This window comes from Apteryx mantelli, chromosome 2 (assembly GCF_036417845.1).
Source record: "Apteryx mantelli isolate bAptMan1 chromosome 2, bAptMan1.hap1, whole genome shotgun sequence".
Classification (NCBI taxonomy): Eukaryota; Metazoa; Chordata; class Aves; order Apterygiformes; family Apterygidae; genus Apteryx; species Apteryx mantelli.
In genome coordinates, this window is record NC_089979.1 from 73,621,947 (window position 1) to 73,635,888 (window position 13,942).

Consider the following 13,942-nt stretch of genomic DNA (forward strand, 5'->3'; position numbering starts at 1 on the left):
TATCTCTGTCACTTTAGCATCCTGTGTTTGAGCCCTGACTACAAACTACCAAAGTATGGTTGTTCCTTGCTAATTATCGTTACGGAAGTTACAGGTGGAATAGGCAGTAGGGTGGTAAGTTTAAATCGGAATGAGCTGTAGTGATGCTGATGAGATCGAACCACTACAGAGAGATTAGGTACACAGCCAAAAAAAGGCAAAAAACAAAACCAAAAAAAAACAGTTGCTGCTTGAAGCACTGCAGATGAGGGGGAAATTACTTGAAATACACACACATATTGAAATGGAAAAGCTCAGAAAATGGTAATGTTAAGGAAGGCCTATGAGTTATAGCAGGTAGCAAGTTAGATGCTAAGTTATGAGGCAATTTTGGACAGCAGCTATGTCAGCAAGGATGATTTAATGGGTCTGTGCCGAAGTTCCTGTGTTCAGAGATTATATGGAAGCATTATGTCAAATCATCACACGCAGAGCCCAGACCAGAGGGACTGTGTTTCTGGGAAAGGTATCTGCGCTTTGGGAGCTGCCTTGCTTTTGCCCCTATAGCTGGAGGAGGCGGCAGGGAGAAGAGCCGGCCTTTGTGGCTGTCTCTGTCCTGTCCACAGTCAGGCGAGTCCTCCAGTTCCCCGCTCCTACTGCGATAATTATTCTGGGAAAGCCAGCTTTTAAGGGCAGAGGTGGCTGCTGCCTATTTTTTGATAGCATTCCTCCCAGGATTGCAAGTCCTTGAAAATTCTGCCCTCTCCGAACGGATCGCGGGCTGCCCAAAGACGGGAAGCAAGGGGCCTCGCCGTAATCCTTCCCGCGCTGGGGGTGAAACGGGACTGCTGAATGATAAAAAGAGTCTCTCATCTTTTGCTGGGATACTGAGGGCTGAAGGGCTTCTCTTCCTAGAAGGGATTCCCACCTTCCCAAAGACAAAGAGCAGTGAATTCAATAATAACTCCCTTGCTGGCCAGCATAATAGATTCACTCTCTTTAAGCCTTGTCCCGAGAGACCTGTATGTGGGTTGCTTTTTATTTTTCTGTGGTCTCTTTGCTACCATAGAGTTTAGATCAATTAAACTGCTCATCAAATATGTAACTAGCCTTTGTGACAGAGATTGATAAATATGGCGAAATACAGCTAGGTATTACACAGAGTTTGCTTTTTATGCTGCTGCAGAGAACTGACATAGGCTATCACCAGAAGCTTGATTTCATTCTTTTTTGGTACGTGATCAATGTCAGTGAACCAGACTTAACAGGCCATGTTTTGACCTGCGTGACAATTATGATTCTCTGAGCTCTTTTCCTAGTACAGCTAATTTAATCTGCCATGTGTTTCTTGCAATCCTATAGCAGTAGCATGACCTCCAATAATATATAAGGCTTTTAAAATAATATAAAGGAAAGAATACTTGAAGACATAGAAGGAAAATTGGATGAAAAGCAGTCTGGTTTTACCAAGGGTAGATTGTGCCAGACTTATTTGGCACCTTTCTTTGGTAATAACAGACTTTCTAGGCAAAAGAAATGCAGTAGATCTAATACATTTTGCCTTTTGATCCCACATGACCTAACTTGAAGATGTAAAGATACTTCCATAATAGAAGCAATCTTATGATCAGAAGACAAAAGACGGTTCTGTTCACTGGTGTTCAAGGAAGATCAATTCAAACTGGAAGTGTTGTGGAGAAAGGCTACTGTGATGTTCAGAAGCTGATTTATTTAGCTTAGCAAATGAAAACTGAGGTTAAGCTGACTCTGAGTGCTCTTAAGGCACTACATTAGAAGCAAACAAAAAGAAAGGAATTAAGAGGAAGGACACAGACAGACTTCCCATATGACATTTAGGATGGAAATGAGAGAGATGTTCCTTACCACTAGAGAAACAAGATTCTGGAGTAGTGCGCCAGCAGGAGCAACTAGAAGAAATCTATTTGGTTGGAAGACTAGCATGAGCAGATGTGGTCAGTTTGTGTTGCGTGGTGCCTAGCCTAGATAGCAAAGGCAGGACTCTTCTAGGAAACCATGTCCATTGTAGGTATAATTAAAAACTGGGGGGAAATGTTTAGCATAGTAGAAAACACTGGGTTTTTTGGCTAGCTGGAAATTTTTACCAGTCGTAACTACAATATTATGGTTGGTTCAAGTGTTAGGGCTATGTCAGCATTTTTTTTTATATATAATTTCAGTTGGTCAAAAATCATGTCATGCCCTAGTTTTTGATGAGTTCAAAAAAGTGATTTTGAAAAGGATTTTTTCAGTCTTCTAACCTTCCTCCAATGCATCTGAGATAATTTACTGTAAAGTCAAGACAGAGCTAATGGGGTACTCCCCTCAATATAGCACAATTTGAAAAGGGAAACATCTAGATTCTGACGTGCACTAAGCCTTATTTTCATCCTGAAATTACATTAAAAAAAAACCTTTAAAGATATTTTTAATATATGTGAACATCTAATTATAGCTAAAGATAATTTGTGCTACAATTATCCTGCCTTCCTGCTAGGTCCTAGGCAGACGAACAATCCCAGGAAAAATCTGAACCCTGGGTCTTCTGTACTTCACTACACCCAGACTGATCTTCTGCCCTGCTCCTGGAAATCCAAGGGCAAAAAAGGGTAAGTGTGTGTGTGTGTGTGTGTGAACATGTATGTATACACACACATGCAGCAAGGGCAAGAAAGGCTCAGTCCTGTTTGCATTCACTGTGCCCAGATCTAGTGCTTCTGCACACAGTTATGTCGGTACACGTGGCCCTAGTACAAATAAAGAAGTTTTTCACATTGTTATGAAAGCTCTTCCTTTGAGTGCCAAAATCCTGGACCCATAAGCGATTCAGCTGTTTTCCAGTCTTCTCCACCTCCCTCTCTGATCCACACCTTCCCTTCCCCTGGCAGCCTAAAACAGCAAGATCCACCTCATTTCACCATGGCTTTAGAACCTTGCTCCCTTCCCTCCTATGGGCCTCCCGCAGGTCCGGGCTGCCCCGCGCCGGCCCAGCCCACTGAGCGCCTCTCGGGAGGTCTGCGGCCGCTTTTCGCCTGCTGGCCTCAGCCCAGCTGACAGCAATAGGAAGTTGCAGCCATTTTGAGGGGAAACTGATAAAATGGCAGTCTTTCCTGGAATTTTGATGAGGCAAATAACCCTCTTTCCATTTACCAGCCCCCCGCTGCTGGTCCGCATCCAGTTTCTAGATCTGGCAACGCTGCATAACAAACCTCCCTTTTTCCCTGCTTGGTTCTGCAGTTCCACTCTGCTGGCAATGCCTTATTTTCCTTTGGTGAAATGACACCGCTCTTCTATTCCTGAAGTGCCATATCCTGCTCTCCTCAGCCAGTGGGATGGTAACTGAGATTTTGAAGGTGCGGTGGGAAGAGGAAATAAAGCGATCTGGGAGGCGTGTGCTTTAAGTATGCCTGTCCTCAATTATTTACTTCTCTGTCTGGGTTTCCTGAGGAGAAACAGATAAGGCCCTTTAAAGAAGGTTCCTTATTGGCAGCTTGGTAGAGAGGCAGTGGGAGTGTGTATTTGAAGAAACTGGAATAAACAACAAAGCCAAAACATAAGGTCATGATTCAAGCAAATATGCCAGAGGGAGCACTCTGAGCAGATGATGTTTATTGCTCAATGTAGTCTAAAGTCCAAGCAGTGGGTAGATGCAGTCCGGTGGAGCTCTGCTAACGCTGCAGATGGAGAGGGTCATAAAGCGGAGGCAGCGTGTTTTCCTTTGGAAAGGGGCAATACTGATCGTGCAGTGGCCTGGAAATGTTTAGCCCCCTGAAAGCTCTCAGGGTTAGCAGCAGCAATAGAAGCTTTTGCACATTTCTTTCTTTATTTAAAAAAAATAAATCATACATTAGCTTTTCAGTATGAGACAGCAGGTCAGTCACCAGTTCTTACGCAAACTCCGTTGCCACTGAAAATGACTGTGGGAAAATTTCCTAATTAACTTTTTTTTAAAGAAGAGAAAAGAAGTTGAACTTCTGAATCTAGTTTCCTGTGGAAACAAAACTTACGCAATCACAGTGTTTGTCCTGCACCTAATAATTTTTGTAAGCCTCTGGCAAATCAGGTTTTGACCAAAGTTGAAAGAGAGATAAACATGATAATTATTTTTTTAAAAACATTTTGTAAAACTTGGCAGCAGAATAAGAGGCAGAGAGTCAAATTACTGCCTTGACTGAAGGCAAGAGGATCTTAGCCATTATATATTGCTTGACGGCCAGCTGGCCAGTCGGCACATGTATGGACAGCCAGGGAGTATTTTTATAGCTCCAGACAAGTCACAGACTATGTTGTCTCTTGGCAGTGACAGTGTCATAGGAGGCACAAGGAGGGCTGGGATTACTGTGAGGAAGGAGAAAGAGATGTGGGACAAAGGATGCAAATCCATAGGAAATTAGGCTTCGTTAGTTCTGCTGCTCAGGAACAACATGTTTGTCTAACAATAGCTTTGTGCCTGAGCACATACGTCAGCACCAGATTAGGTTTCGATTTGCATACCTCTTTACCTTTCCCAGGAATGCCTCTGGCATAAAACGCCGCAATTATTCTTTCCTCCTTAAGGTTCTTCTGAAGAGTAACTGTAAAAAACTGCATCTTATTTCTAACAGATTTATTACGCTGTTTATTTAGAGTCCGAAGAACTGGGTTTAATAACAACATTGAATGCTTGCTGCTTTTTTTAATCCTCTTGGCTCTGCAGAAACAACATAACAGAGAGAAAGCAAATGAGCTGGCCGCAATTGCGCGTCGTGCGTACGCGCTGAGAGCAGAACCTCAGGACAACCTTGTTGGGCAATGTAAACAGGGCATAACTCATCCTGCAGAGCCCTTGTAACTGGTGATGGGAGAGGCAAGGAATCCAAGGGGGGTCTGAAGCAGAGGATGAGGCTGTAGCACTGACAGGAAAAACAGGATTTTTTTTGTTTTCTTCTGAACTGAACTTTTTATATGTGCTTGTTGAAATAATAAGCATGGTAAAACCACAAGAAAACTTTTACAGCTACTGTTCAAAGGACTGTGGTACTATCCAAAAGAGTTTTTAATCTGCAGGGAGAGAGAATAGGAGCTGTGTTCTTCTTTCGATCTTATGTAGTCTAGGGTCAGTATTATCCTCATTACAATGATATCAGTACTTCTAAATTAAAGTGGCAATGCCCAGATTCCACAGGGACATGTGTCACAGAAATGCATGTGCTAGTAATTAAAACAGAATTTTCGAATATTGCTTCAGCTTCAGACAAGAACCTTTTTATTCAGTTGTGTAATAAAGAAGGAAGCTGGAGCCAAACTGGAGGGCAGCATTAATACATGACACAGCCATTGACACAACATGAGACCCTACGCGCTATTGTTGTTGCTAGCCACATGGAAGAAAAGAAGCATTTTCAAACACTCGATAGCGTTTCAGAAGCTCGGCCTTTATGAAAGTCCAACCAAGCCCCAGCTGCATGCTCCCACTGCTAACCACTTTGAAAATTCACTCTAAAGAATAACTAGTAACCTAGAAAGAAAATGAGATACAATTACAGTGAAACAGATATTACTTTATTAAATCCCACTACTAGGCCACTCAGTACCCAGCCTTTAGTATTGTACCTTTTTCAGGGGCACGTATTTGATGCTCAGAAAAAGGCACAAAGGAAACTCCAACTGGAGCCAAATAAGCAGCGCTGCACTTTGCGGGGGTAGCAGGGAGTCCTTCCTGATCTCCCCATGGACAACGGGTTTGTGAAAAGACACGCAGAGCAATTCCCCTAATCACAGTCTTAGCAAATGCGATTGATGGTCAAACAGTTTTCCAGTGTTTTGGCAAATCCAGTCTTAGCGTTATTTGCCTTGAATGCCTCCTACAGCAATAAATTACGTAAGCTGACAAAATGCTGCATAATAAAGCACTACCTTTTGTGTCCCAGTGGTGCTATAACTTGGTTATATCCAACCTCTTCTTTAGTAGCTGACCTAATTTCTTCTGTTGTTGTAATTTTAGAAGGAAGTTTTTACAGGTTCTTTGCACACGATATGGATTAGTACTCCAAGGTATCTTGGAACAAAAGAGATAAAAATATTCTTTTGTTCCTGTTTGCTTCAGTTTGATACAGGGTCATTTTAATTCAGCTGGATGTGTCTGGTGGGGAAACAGAAAAGCCTAATTTTAAGACTGCCTTTCTAATATTGTTCACCTTGCATTTACGTGCTCTGAGGCTAATATAAAGCTTGTGTTGCACATGTACAGTGGCTAATGAATTAGTTCCAGTCATCAGCTTACCTGCTCAGAAGAAATCTTATACTGGGTCAAACTTAACACATTGGTACATTTACAGTCTAGCAGCTCAGATCTACTTTCAAACAAAGACCTCAAATGTGTCATTAAAAGGGTAAAATACACCCGCTGACAAACCCTGCATCTTGATAACGTGGCCATGTGAGTCTGAGGCCGAGCCAAGAGGATTCTGCGAAGAGCAGTGCTTCGCCTAGCGCGGTGGTGAAGGGGATGGGATTTGTCTCATAACTTTTGCAGTAACTTGCTACCATCTGTCAACATTTGCTCAGTCACATCTGGTCAAACTGGTTTACATTGTTTCCTGCCTCATCATTTGAAACTTTTTTTTCTTCTTACTAGTGCTCACAGGTATGCTAAAATTGCTATAAGAAAGTATCGAGGTGGAAAAAACAGAGTGGGCTTCAGAGCCCTTGTCTGGAGTTCAGGTTTAACTGCTTGAAATTACTTGCTTTAGGTATACGTTCATTTAAGAGATTAATACATATCATTGAGTGTACTGCAGTACTTCAAAGCCTTCCTGGCCCATCCCTATACCATTCGAGTAACTACACTCTTCTATCACAGCACATGCCTAGTGGGAAATCAGAAAGTGGTTTGCGGGCGAGAATCTTTGAATGGCAGGAGCTGAAATTTTTTGGCTTGCTCATGAGGGGGAAAAGGCTGGCTCACAGGAGTTTTTAATCCAAGAATGCAAACTCTGGGGAGAAGAAGTCCCTTGAATAGCTGTGACAGCGGTCCTCATTTAGAGTAAAGCACTCTGGGACTAAATAAATGGCTCACTGGCAGGAGAAAGCAATCTGGAAGGAGTGTGCAGAAATTATGGATAAGTATCCTAGGTTATTGTGTTAATGAGATTATATTTTGCTTTGAGTTTTGCTCCTTTAGGAAGAGACTGAGTAACTTTGTCTTGGCCTATGTCAAAGGGAGGGGGAGACCAGGATTATGTTTAACAACCAGAATGACAGTACAGCTGCCAGTGATTGCCCACAGCTGGCCTTGATTCCCTGGCCCCCCTCTCACAGCTATCTGGGGAAGTTACAGGGACCTTTTCTTTTATTCCTCCTCAATGCCACCAGTTCTCCAACCAAGCCCCTTCAGACCTGCCCCACGCCCAGGCAGCGCCCAGCTGCCTCTCCAGGCTTTTGAGCCTCTTCCCTGCTGTTTCGCAGCAGGGTCAAGATCACATCTCTGCTGGGGTCCAGCCCTGGCAGCGGCTGGTGGCAGCAGCTCCCCTGGCTTCACGTCCCACCGCTCACTTCCCTCCCCGCAGCTGGTACAGGGGAGTCTCGGCACCACAGGCAAGTCCCCTTCTCCGGGAGCGTAGCGCTCTTCTCCCTGCAGACAGGGCAATGTGATCAGTCCCTGCTGAGGCAGTGTTTCAGTTCCCTGTTTGATCTTTGAGCAACAAATACAGAATTTCATAGCTATAAAAATATGTATATTGTGGATGCTGTTACGCTGATACAGTATACAGTGGGAATGGGTACACTGGTCTAAGTCCCTTTCATACAGATATATGTGCCTCCCAAATAGGGAATTCACTGTGCTTTAATTGTATTGTTGTGGTTGCAGCAATACATAGTTCTCTGTAAAAGCAGGATGAGAAAATCTCCTAGCTAAGAAAAATTTTGCTGGCCAGTTCTAGAAAAACCTTCACATGCATAACTTTTTGTTTCAGGTGTCCTGCTGCTCTCCATACATGAGAGAAGCCCTTGTTTATAAGGAGCTGATTAGTCATTTGACAAGTACGTATGCTTACTCATAAAGTAACCTATCTAACTCCATGCGTGACTAAACTGAGTAACTGCATAATTATATTTCTGTAACTCAAGCCTCTACTGCGCCCCTTTCCTTGCGTAGGTTTGTTTTATTCTGTCCTGTCTGTCATGTCCATCATTGAGACTCTGTGCTCTGCTAGCAGAAAGCGCAAGCAAATCCAGGCTGTGCGTGATCACAGATATGTTCTATATTGATATATTTTACAGCTCATTTATTCCACTCAGAATTTAGAGGTGGTATTGATTTAAAAAGCTGAAGGAGAGAAGACTCACCTTCAAGTGTATCCAAACTTGTATTCAGCCTTACTCATTGTTTTTATTAGGCAGAAATGTCACTACAGTTTTTGTGAGACTGGTTATTCCCCGCAAATATGAGCATTCATATGGATTTCAGTACAGGTGATAGAGCTGCATCTAAAGATTATCAGGCTCTAGGGCTCCAAACTTGCAAAGTTATTTTGTTATATCAGCATTAACAGAGCTACATACAACAGCACAGTTCAGAGGATGAAGTCCTGAATGAGAAAGTGCTAGGCAGAAATTCAGACAGACTATTGAACTGCTAGACTGGTCAAAAAAGCTGTTTGCCTGGTAAGTCTGTCTCATCCATTTTCCTCCTTTCTAAGTGCAACCATAATTTTCTCTCCCACACACTGTCCTTAAAAATATTTTAATACATGTTTCATTCCACTCAAGACAGTTGATAGATTCTTTGCTATATTTGTGATTGTTTGACTTCCATTAATTTCTGTTTATTTGTTCATTGTATGTTTTATACCCTCAGTGGAAAAAAATATTTTTTTCAGTTTTATTAAATTGTTCTTTAAGGATTAGTGAGCATTTTTCTTCTGTCCATTAGGCTGCCAAAGTAGGAGTTAACTCCAGTTTCCTAGCTAGTTTCTTCAGGTTTATCCGAAAGGGAGAAAAGAGAAAAAAAGTTGAACAAGTTTTATGATTTGTATTACAGATTTCCAGGCAGAATGAAAAGAAGTATGAAATAAGGAATGTCAACAAATTTCACAAGGCTTCATGTTTGCATCACTGATGAAACAGAAAAAGAAAAGCATAGCATGATAAGGACTAAAAGTGAGCAGAAGAGGGTGTGACTGTGAAGGAGGAAGAAAATGAAGACTCGGACATGAATCATGGTAAAAGAGGGAGTCAGTGGAAGGATTTAAATGGGTGATAAAATGGGCAATAATTGTCTTGACTCTTGGTTTGTAATAGGAGGAGAAGGGGCAATTATTGATATAAGGGAGATCAGAAGGGAGGGGATGTAGATGAGTGCTGACACTTTATGAGAGAAAAGGTTGCAAAACTTAGACATGGTCTGGATGCCTTGGGAAAGGGAAGGATTAGCTTTGATTACTCTAGGCAACAGGGTAGCACAAAAGGGCAGGCAATGTTTATAAACAGAGTAGTAGTAGGATTGGAGTAGCACATAAGGGGCTAACTAGAAGTTCGTCAGCAGCCTTGTGAAAGCTGAATAGGCAAAGACACTTCCCCAAGAAGATGCACTGGCTGAAATGTAGGATTGGATGGATTAAGAGATCAGGATAAGTGTACAAAACATTCACACAAACTGTTGCCAATGTAACTGGGTACAGATCCACACTGAAAGACAGAGAAGAGAGAAAACCTGTTTAGATTTCCATGGTCAGTGAGAATGGAGAATGAAGCCTTGGCTGTCAAAAGGCATACATGAGGATAGAGTTGGGAAAGCCAAGGAGACAAGGTGTTGAGAAGAAAGTTAAATTTGGCAGACACAAAAATAAGAGACAGTGATCAGAGAAGATATAAATAAATCAAAGGCAACATCATTTAAGGATGCAAAAATCACAACAGCAATTTCAGTTGTGCAAAGAGAGTATATACCAGAATGTCAGAAGTGCAAGACAGAATAGGAAAGAGGCTTGGACAACAGAAGATCATACTGTATAGCTGAGTTAGGGAACTAGTTATGGAGAGAGATGAGCCAAGCCACAGAAATAAGGAAGATGTTATGGATATTGGGAATAGGAGTGTGCATTCTGGAGGAAAGTTAGTGGAGGTTCTTAAGTATGGGGGTAAATAAAAACTTAGTGTTAAAAGAGAGAAGGGTTAAGAGACAGAGTGTGAAAGAGGAGGAGGAAGGATAGTGCGAGTCTTGCTTTCTTTAGGTATTAGTCTATATAGTCTTGCACATAGAAAGGGAAGGTCAAAGGAGAAAAAACTTGCCAATGTGGGTAGGGAAGAAGTTTTCTGAGACTTTCCTTTTCAGTGTCTGAAAACCAATGAATGTACCTACATCCTTAAGCATCAAACCAGTCCTCAAACAAACAATCAAGATGGAAGGGAAAAATTAACCAGAAGGAGAGGGTTAAGAGAAAGGAAGGAAAGATTTCAGTAGAGGAAAGTGAACCATCTAATTAGCCTAACTAGCATCATCTATCATTTCCTATGGCATCACCAAATTCTTAGTCTCCAATATACTGAATATGTGTGTGAGGAAATGGAGGATTCAGGTCACTTGACAGACAGACAGATGTACCTGCTGACTTCTGTGGCTGTCTCACTTTTGTCAAGGATGAGAAGCAGGGAAAGAAAAACCAGTTTTCAAAGTTGGGGTCAGAAGAGACAAGCATATCATTTGCATTTTGGTTTATTAATGTGGGTTAGCTCAGCAGGCAAAGTCTAGCATACTGATAAATGATTTCATAAGTAGAAAAATAGGGTCAGCAACTGCAAATCATTTTTCCCCCTGAAGTAAATGAGGCACATCCTATTAAGGGGGGTTATATTTCATTTCAATCAGGAAATACAGATGTAGACTGGGTCAAAGTGGCTCTGAATATTTCACCAAGGAGAAACGATGATGAAAAAGAGGTGGAGCTAAGCCTTGCTGTATCACACAGGCCTGCTACCAGGCTATGATGTTTAGTTCCTGCTATATTGGGTCCACATGTTCTTAAATTCTGTTTAATCTGATCAGCTCACAGAGCTGGCTCTATCCCTAGTTTCTTGCATGGAAACCCTCTGTTATCCCTCTGTGGAAATGAGACCTTTTACAGCTTGGCTCCAGTAAACTCTGAAAACATATATCGCCTCTCCCTTACCCCATGCTCCCCATTAGCTCAAGTACAGGGTTTGTCAGACCCTTCCTATAAAGGCGGACTCCTACTGAGTTTGCAGCGCACCTCTTCAGGGATGCACAGGTGTGGCAGCGATCAGGAGCATGCATTTGACAAGTCCTAGCAATGACTACTCACTACTTAGGCAGCTCAAGGAATACACAGATCTGTGCAAAATAATCAGTATCTACATGTTTTTTCCTGCTTGAGTCTTCTGAGCTTTCTTGGGCTGGGGTGAGGGGTTTTTTAAGCCTTCTGCTCTCCTTCAAGTCATGAAAAAGTTCTTCTTTGTTGGTTGGATCTCACAACTTCAACCAACCTGCTGTGAAAGGAGGATTCTCTTTTCCCCTCTCCTGCTCAAGCTTTCTGCACCTCCAAGTGTGCCCCCAGTCTGTCAGGCCCACAGCAATATTAGACAGCTCAGCTAAAATGATCCAATAATTACCTGCTGCCAAAAGGGGCAATCCCACTCCACCTCCTTCCTGGCCGTGCACCTCTGTGGCTTCCCTTCCCACAGCACTGTAGCTCATCTGATCTCACAGTAAGCATTGAAGGGACCCAAACTAGCAGAAAACTAACCCTGCCAAAGCAGGCAAATACTATTTTTCCTGGTTTAGGTAACTAAGCCATCCCACCACAAGTGCAGACAGAGGGGAGGTAGGACCATTTGCTGTCAGATAGCTGTTAGATCAGTTTGGCTGTATCATCACACTGTACCCCACAGTACTAAAGAATCCATTTTTAATATTAGCTCCATGATCCTCATCTAGGGAAATTCATGTAATCCACACTCCACACTGTCAGACAAACTCATCTGGATTGATTTTCTCAGCCCTCAGCTATCCCACTTTCCAAAGATGCCCCATTTTGAATGGAAGCAACTGAGTTTTAACAACTCTCTGCTGTCTCTTCTCTGGAAGGTATGTGACACCGTCCTGACAGTTCGACTCTGCATCCACTGAGACATGCAGTAATTCGGCAACTTCTTATCTTCAATCAGAATACAACAATCAAACATAGACACAATCCCCAAACTGTCACAGCTGGACATGATGTAACAACTATAAACTGACCCAAAGTGTGTTTCTTTGCTCTGGTACCAGAACCGCAGGACAGAGATAACTGGGTACTGAACTGAGATTAATTTATGCCTATTCTGTATTGAGACTGATGTATGTTTCAGTTTCAAGCACTATTATTAAAATGCCAATATATAAGCTATGCCATATTTTGTATTCTGACTTACTAGTATAAATGAGGTGAGCTTTTTTTACCCTTTGAACTTACAGAAACATGACTGAGAGCAAAGTTCCTCACAAAAATTTTGGCACTTTCTGCTCTAGTTTGCAGTGAACTTATACCAAATTTTTTATGTTTCTTCCCTGTTTCTCTTCCTTTATTTTTTATGTGTTGGCACGCAGCTAAATCCAAATTTCAGCAACCTGTTCCCAGAGGCAACATACTGTCTTTAAATTGTTATTATTTTTTCATTTTGTGGACTCTGGATCTGTAATCTCAGACAAGAAAAATTAAGAGGTCAGCACTGCATGCTTTTTGCAATGTATTTTTATCCTGCAAGAACATAATCATTTTACTTAGGTCCAACATATATCTAAGCTAGAAAATCTAATGGAATATTAAAGAAATGAAAACAGAACTCTTTTGCTTTCAGATATGATGATTAAAAACTAATTTGTCAAAATAAGGACATTCTATTTTGTTGACTTACACCATAGTGCTACAATGCTTGTAACACACAACACAACTACTTTATAACCCTTTGATTTGTTTTTGTCTAAATTTTAGAATAAAATTTTCTGGGTAAATGTGCATTTAGAAATCTTGTATTTTTACATAGGTTTCTAAGCATAGTACTGTATGTTCATTTTGATAGGAAAATGGGCAACTATTAATTACAGCCTTTTAGCTCTGTTTGTTTGTTTACTTAAAGAGATATTCATACCTCTAAAGAAATGATGCTCTTCTTCAAGGAAGTTATGCTGTCATTGTGTTCCACATGAATTCTTGGGCTACGGCTTTTGCAGCACAGCAAAGTGGACATATTTCAGACCAATATAGAAATTTGTTCAGTGACTAGTTGTACATGACTACACGTTTTTCATAGGACTACAAAAATGTTTAAACAGCAGTCGGTAGAAATTGCTGCACACCTCACTGCCTGTGGCCACCCTAAGTAGGTGCTACACTGAATTAGTCAGGAAGCAAAAATCAAAGGTGACATAAAGCTACCTGCTTCCTTTCCCTGGCAGGAGAGCCCGTGCTGCGGCCACACAGACAGCTTTGGATGAATCACAGAATTCCAGGAACCAGAGAGCAAACCTCACCGTGTGGGCAACGAGCAGAGCAGGAGCTGCCAGAGCAATGCCGTGACTAAGGAGGCTAATGTCATCCTTGGATGTAGAATACCTTCAGTAGGAGTAAAGAGGTGGTATTATGGCACCATTACTGGAATAGCATGTCTAGTTCTGGTGCCCACACATGAGAAAAAAGATGTTGACAATTTAGACTTCACAAAGGAGCAATAAGAGTTATATGATATCTAGACAAAGTTAATTTATGGTAAGAGACTTATGATCAGTCTACTTAATTACAAAGGATCCCTCTTAGCCAGGAGGGAACCTGACGGCAGACACTAGGTACTAGGTTGTGCAGGTTCCTGACCACAAAGGGCTCTGTCATCCTGCAGACAAAGACATAGCCAGATCTTATGGCAGGAAGCCAATAAGGTGGATAGCATAGCTCAGGGTAAAGATCAATTA